The sequence below is a fragment of the Arachis stenosperma genome, chromosome 10 (assembly GCF_014773155.1).
Source record: "Arachis stenosperma cultivar V10309 chromosome 10, arast.V10309.gnm1.PFL2, whole genome shotgun sequence".
Taxonomy (NCBI): Eukaryota; Viridiplantae; Streptophyta; class Magnoliopsida; order Fabales; family Fabaceae; genus Arachis; species Arachis stenosperma.
Window position 1 is genome coordinate 104,233,804 of NC_080386.1, and position 7,399 is coordinate 104,241,202.

Sequence of the window (7,399 nt, forward strand, 5' to 3'; positions counted from 1 at the left end):
TGAGGTCTCTCTTGATTCTTCCATGAGAAATTTGGGTGATTTCTCCATGAAGAATTATAGGTGTTTCCATAGGGTTCTCCTAGGTAATTCACCTCTTCCATTGAAGGGTTCTCAGGATCATAGGCTTCTTCTTCAGATGAAGCATCCTCAGTACTGCTTGGTGCATTTTGCATTCCAGACAGACTTTGAGAGATCAAATTGACTTGTTGAGTCAATATCTTGTTCTGAGCCAGAATGGCATTCAGAGTATCAATCTCAAGAATTCCTTTCTTCTGATTAGTCCTATTGTTCACAGGATTCCTTTCAGAAGTGTATATGAATTGGTTATTTGCAACCATTTCAATTAGCTCTTGAGCTTCTGTAGGCGTCTTCTTCAAATGAAGAGATCCTCCAGCAGAGCTATCCAAAGACATCTTAGATAGTTCAGAGAGACCATCATAGAAAATACCTATGATGCTCCATTCAGAAAGCATGTCAGAAGGACATTTTCTGATCAATTGTTTGTATCTTTCCCAAGCTTCATAGAGGGATTCTCCATCCTTCTGTCTGAAGGTTTGGACTTCCACTCTAAGCTTACTCAATTTTTGAGGTGGAAAGAACTTTGCCAAGAAGGCATTGACTAGCTTCTCCCATGAGTCCAGGCTTTCTTTAGGTTGTGAGTCCAACCATGTCCTAGCTCTGTCTCTTACAGCAAAAGGGAATAGCATAAGTCTGTAGACCTCAGGGTCAACCCCATTAGTCTTGACAGTGTCACAGATTTGCAAGAATTCAGCTAAAAACTGATGAGGATCTTCCAATGGAAGTCCATGAAACTTGCAATTCTGTTGCATTAGAGAAACTAATTGAGGCTTAAGCTCAAAGTTGTTTGCTCCAATGGCAGGGATAGAGATGCTTCTCCCATAGAAGTCGGGAGTAGGTGCAGTAAAGTCACCCAGCACCTTCCTTGCATTGTTTGCATTGTTGTTGTTTTCGGCTGCCATGTCTTCTTTTCCTTTGAAGATTTCTGTTAGGTCCTCTATAGAGAATTGTGCCTTAGCTTCTCTTAGCTTTCGCTTTAAAGTCCTTTCAGGTTCAGGGTCAGCTTCAACAAGAATGCCTTTGTCTCTGCTCCTGCTCATATGAAAGAGAAGAGAACAAGAAAATGTGGAATCCTCTATGTCACAGTATAGAGATTCCTTGAGGTGTCAGAAGAACAGAAAAAATAGAAGAAAGAGGTAGAAGAATTCGAACTTAATCAGATAGAGTTCGAATTGTGACATAGAGAAAGAGTGGTACTCCATAAATAGAAGGATGTGAGAAGAGAGGAGGAGCTTTTTCGAAAATTAAGTTAAAGAATTTGAAAACACTTTGAAAAACACTAATTAATTTTCGAAAATAAGAGTGGGAAAGAAATCAAGTGATTTTTGAAAAAGATTTTGAAATTAGAAATCAAAAAGATTTGATTGAAAACTATTTTGAAAAAGATGAGGTTAAGAAGATATGATTGGTTTTAAAAAAAAACATGTGATTGAGAAGATATGATTTGAAAACAATTTTAAAAAGATTTGATTTTTAAAAATTAATGACTTGCCTAACAAGAAAAGATATGATTCAAACATTAAACCTTTCTCAACAGAAAAGGCAACATACTTGAAATGTTGAATCAAATCATTAATTGATAGCAAGTATCTTTGAAAAAGGAAAGAAATTGATTTTGAAAACATTTGATTGAAAAGATATGATTTGAAAAGATTTGATTTTGAAAAACTTTGAAAACTCGAAAAAAAATTGATTTGAAAACAAAATCCTCCCCCTTGTGCCATCCTGGCGTTAAACGCCCAGAATGGTGCACATTCTGGCGTTTAACGCCCAAAACTATACCCTTTTGGGCATTAAACGCCCAACCAGGTACCCTGGCTGGCGTTTAAACGCCAGTCTGTCCTTCTTCACTGGGCGTTTTGAACGCCCAGCTTTTTCTGTGCAATTCCTCTGCTGTATGTTCTGAATCTTCAATTCTCTGTATTATTGACTTGAGAAGACACAATTTAAAAATATTTTTGGATTTTTAATAATCAAAATGCAACTAAAATCAAATAACAATGCATGCAAGACACCAAACTTAGCAGTTTGTATACTACTGACACTAATGAGAATGCATATGAGACACACAAAACACTCAAGTCAAGAGAATTTAAAGATTAGAGTAAGAAATCATCAATAACATCTTGAAGATCCTTAAGGCACATGAATGAATGCATGCAATTGACACCAAACTTAAAATGAGACTAGTGTCTCAATAAGAAACATAACATATTTATTTTTTTGGTTTTTTTATGATTTTGTAATTTTTTTTTTTTTGCATTTTTCGAAAATTAAGTGGAAAAAGAAAATAAAGGTATCAAATTTCTTAATGAGAATTCCAGGAATCATGCAATGTTAGTCTAAAGCTTCAGTCTAAAGGAATTAGACATGGCTAGCCAAGCTTCAGCAGGACATTGCATTCAAGAGCTAAATTGATGAAGATCAATCAGCTTTGGTGATGATAAGAACATCACCTTGAAACACTAGAATTCATTCTTAAGAACTCTGAAGAAAAATACCTAATCTAAGCAACAAGATGAACCGTCAGTTGTCCATACTCGAACAATCCCCGGCAACGGCGCCAAAAACTTGGTGTGCGAAATTGTGATCACTACTTTTCACAACTCAAATAATCCCTAGTAATGGCCCCAAGAACTTGGTGCTCAATACCATGGCATAAACACAACTTTGCACAACTAACCAGCAAGTGCACTGGGTCGTCCAAGTAATAAACCTTACGCGAGTAAGGGTCGATCCCACGGAGATTGTTGGTATAAAGCAAGCTATGGTCACCTTGTAAATCTTAGTCAGGCAGACTCAAATGGGTATAGTGATATACGAATAAAGCATAAAGATAAAGATAGAGGTAATTATGTAATTCATTGGTAAGAACTTCAGATAAGCGTATGAAGATGCCTTCCCTTCCGTCTCTCTGCTTTCCTACTGTCTTCATCCAATCCTTCTTACTCCTTTCCATGGCAAGCTTATGCAAGGGTTTCACCGTTGTCAGTGGCTACCTCCCATCCTCTCAGTGAAAACGTTCCTATGCTCTGTCACAGCATAGGCTAATCATCTGTCGGTTCTCGGTCAGGCCGGAATAGAATCCAGTGATTCTTTTGCGTCTGTCACTAACGCCCCGCCTGCTAGGAGTTTGAAGCACGTCACAGTCATTCAATCATTGAATCCTACTCAGAATACCACAGACAAGGTTAGACCTTCCGGATTCTCTTGAATGCCGCCATCAGTTCTAGCCTATACCACGAAGACTCTGATCTCACGGAATGGCTGGCTCGTTTGTCAGGCGAGCACTCGGTTGTCAGGCGATCAACCATGCATCGTGTATCAGGAATCCAAGAGATATTCACCCAATCTAAGGTAGAACGGAGGTGGTTGTCAGGCACACGTTCATAGGTGAGAATGATGATGAGTGTCACGGATCATCACATTCATCAAGTTGAAGAACAAGTGATATCTTGGACAAAGAACAAGCGGAATTGAATAGAATAACAATAGTAATTGCATTAATACTTGAGGTACAGCAGAGCTCCACACCTTAATCTATGGTGTGTAGAAACTCCACCGTTGAAAATACATAAGAACAAGGTCTAGGCATGGCCGTGAGGCCAGCCTCCCAATGATCTAAGAACTAGATGTCCAAAGATTGATTCCTTAATACAATAGCAAAAGGTCCTACTTATAGAAAACTAGTAGCCTAAGGTTTACAGAGATGAGTAAATGACATAAAAATCCACTTCCGGGCCCACTTGGTGTGTGCTTGGGCTGAGCAATGAAGCATTTTCGTGTAGAGACTCTTCCTGGAGTTAAACGCCAGCTTTTATGCCAGTTTGGGCGTTTAACTCCCATTTTGGTGCCAATTCCGGCGTTTAACGCTGGGATTTCTGAGGGTGACTTTGAACGCCGGTTTGGGCCATCAAATCTTGGGCAAAGTATGGACTATCATATATTGCTGGAAAGCCCAGGATGTCTACTTTCCAACGCCGTTGAGAGCGCGCCAATTGGGCTTCTGTAGCTTCAGAAAATCCACTTCGAGTGCAGGGAGATCAGAATCCAACAGCATCTGCAGTCCTTTTCAGTCTCTGGATCAGATTTTTGCTCAGGTCCCTCAATTTCAGCCAGAAAATACCTGAAATCACAGAAAAACACACAAACTCATAGTAAAGTCTAGAAAAGTGAATTTTAACTAAAAACTAATAAAAATATACTAAAAACTAACTAGATCACACTAAAAACATACTAAAAACAATGCCAAAAAGCGTACAAATTATCCGCTCATCACCCTGCTTCACACACTTCTTTTCTTCTCTTCTCCCCATTTCTTTTCTTCTTTTCTCTTCTCCTCTCTTCTACCCCTCTCCAACCATCATCTAGCACCATTATTTACCATCTACTATCATCTTCCTTATATTAGTTAGTTATTAGTTGTTAGTAGTTAATTAGTTAGTTAGTTAGTTTAATTTTTTGTTTTCATGCTAAGTGTTGGATTATTAATCTTGTTTACTGTTTATTGTTGCTGATTATTGATAGGATGCTATTTTGGCATCATTGTTGTTAATAGTCATCGTTGGATTTCTTTGTTGAGGGTATACTTTGTTGCTTGATTCTTGCTTGGATGCTTTCATACTTCTTTATCACTTGTTGTCTTAACCAACAAGTTTCCTTTAAAGCATATCATGCACACTAAAATGAGTGAAGTGCTTCCCCCTTTTGTGCAGTTGTGACACACTTAGTTCATTAATGTCACACACTTATTCACTCACTTTATTTTAGTGATTCATACCTCATTCCAACAATCCATGCTTCCTTGCTTTTGTATTTATTCGTCTTACTATCCTGTTGTCTATCTTTCAGGATGATTCACTGTAAGCTAAAAAGGAAGTGGAGAAAAGAATATGTAGCAGCCAGTTGATCCACCAGGTGAAGGTGGCAATCCAAAAAGTCGTCATACCCCCTTGCTCATGTTTGAATCCACCGAGGACGGTGCAAACTTTTAAGTGTGGGGAGGTTGTCCGACCGATCGATGATTTTTGGGTGACAAATTTTTAATCCTAACACTTTCGCATTTTAATTTTTTTCTGTTATTTTTAGGTCTTTTAGAATTTTTTTTGTTGCATTTTCTTGGTTTGCACATATATAATAAGTTTAGTCAAAATAATAAAATTTTCCAAGAAAACTCCTCTTATATAGGGCATTGACATCCCAATTGATTTCAGTAAAAACTTTTCATGAAACTTGCTTGAATTACATATTGTGGAACATGTTTTTGAGCTAAGAACACACAACCTTGTGAGTTTTGAGCCTAATTGTGTGGTTGCATCGTATAACCACTATTTTCATTCTTGTGTGTATTATTCTCTTTATATGATTGTAATCTTTGATTTGTTTGAGTCTTTATGTCCATTATTCTGTGTATGAATGCATTTATATGATTGAGACCTTTATTTTATTTAGCTCACTTACCCAAATAGCCTTATCCTTTTATCCACCTTTGTTAGCCAATTTTGAGCCTATTTTAACCCCTTTTTCTTAAATTTAGCACATTACTAGCCTTAAAGTGGAAAACAATAAATGTCCTTAATTTAGATCTTTGATTAGTTTAGGCTAGTGAGAGTGTGTGTCATTTAAGTGTGGAGAAGTTTGGAAACTTTGGTAGAGATAAAAGTGTATGTTTGTATTTTTGTTGAAGATCCTGGGAATTGGGTACATACTCATGCATTAAGTGTTTAAACCATATACATTGATACTCTTGTATATATTTTATTTTGAAAAAAAAAAGCAAAAAATATAAAAATAAAAAGAAAAAAACGAAAATAAAAAAAAAGAGAAAAAAGAAAGTAATAATAAGGAGACAAAATGCCCCAAAGTAAAGTAATAATAGCAATGCATGAGTTGTGAATTGAAAAGAATGTATGAGTGTGTGAAAAAGTGAAGAATGGGTAGTTAGGTTTGCTTTGAATTGTATAGGTTGTTGTATGTGTTAGGTGAAAGCTTAAGTTAGTCAAAGATTCAAATTTCAAGCTCACTTGACCATATGCATCCTTACCTTTACCCTAACCCCATTACAACCTATGGAAAAGTCCTCATGATATTTGTATGCATGCATTGAATAATTGTTGAGTGTTAGATGAAAAACAAATCTTAGAAAGCATAATTAGAAGGGAATTGAGTGAATCAACCCTATACACTTGAGTGACTAGAACGGATACACATCCGGTGAGGGTCGATTGCTCAATTACATGTTTTCACCTATGATCATCTCTTATCATGCAAGTTTATAATTATTTTTAATAACTCAATTCAATTGTGGATTTAATTGGATTGTGATTGCATTAGCCCTTATGTTCATATACGTATTCTTAGAAATTGAATTATTTTGACCAAGTAGTTGCATGCATATAGATAGATTACATATAGATAGTTTGCATTAAATAAATATTCATACATCCTTTCTTGTCTTTCTTGGTTTAGCATGAGGACATGCTATTGTTTAAGTGTGGGGAGGTTGTTAAACCACAATTGTATAGTTTATTTTGTATTGAATTTCTGCATTTTACTAACTTTTTCTACATTTATTCAATGAAATAGCATGGTTTTATGAATTTCCCCTAAATTGTGCTTAAGAGTAAAAACATGCTTTTAAGGCCCTAAAATCGTTAAATTTAATTCACTTTAATTCCATTCAATGCCTTGATGTATTTGTTTAGTGATTTCAGGTTTATAAGGCAAAGGTTGGATTGAAGGGTTATTTGTTCAGTTAGGACTATACTTGCAACGGAATTATTTTTTTTGTTAAAATTTCTAACCGACATTTATTCCACAGCAGTGCCACCCAACCAAAGGCACCCAATGACCCATGAAAATAATGGCATTGAACTGTCAGGATTTGAAAAAACTCTTGACGGTTCACAGCATTAAAGGGATTTATAAATCCCATTCTCTCGCAGTAATGTTTTTATCTGAAACAAAAAAATATTACTTCGCATGTGGAAAGACAATGTAGGAAGGTCGGCTTTAACTATTTTTATTGTATAGATCCCATTGGAGTTGCGGGGGGATTAGTGCTGGCTTGGAAGAGTGCAACTCGGGTAACAATTCAGCAACATGATGAATTTTTTATCCACTTTAGGTGGGAAAAACAGCAGCTGCAAAAAGTGTGGAATGTTTTTGCAGTGCATTTGAGTTATGATGATAATATGAGATCAGGTCAATATGAAGCAATCCTAGAGATGGTTTATTATGCAAATGAGAATTTCCTTGTAATAAGTGATTTCAATGCTATTTTAGCCTATCATGAGAAAGAGGGTGTTCGGATGAAATCGAC

At 36.4% G+C, this 7,399-nt stretch overlaps 1 non-coding gene across 1 annotated transcript; it reads left to right on the forward strand.

Moving 5' to 3' along the window:
• Positions 1–467: 467 nt before the first annotated feature.
• LOC130959596 (small nucleolar RNA R71) lies at positions 468–575 on the forward strand. Its single transcript, XR_009078669.1, has one exon. It is a non-coding gene; the product is annotated as a small nucleolar RNA R71 (small nucleolar RNA).
• Positions 576–7,399: the final 6,824 nt, after the last annotated feature.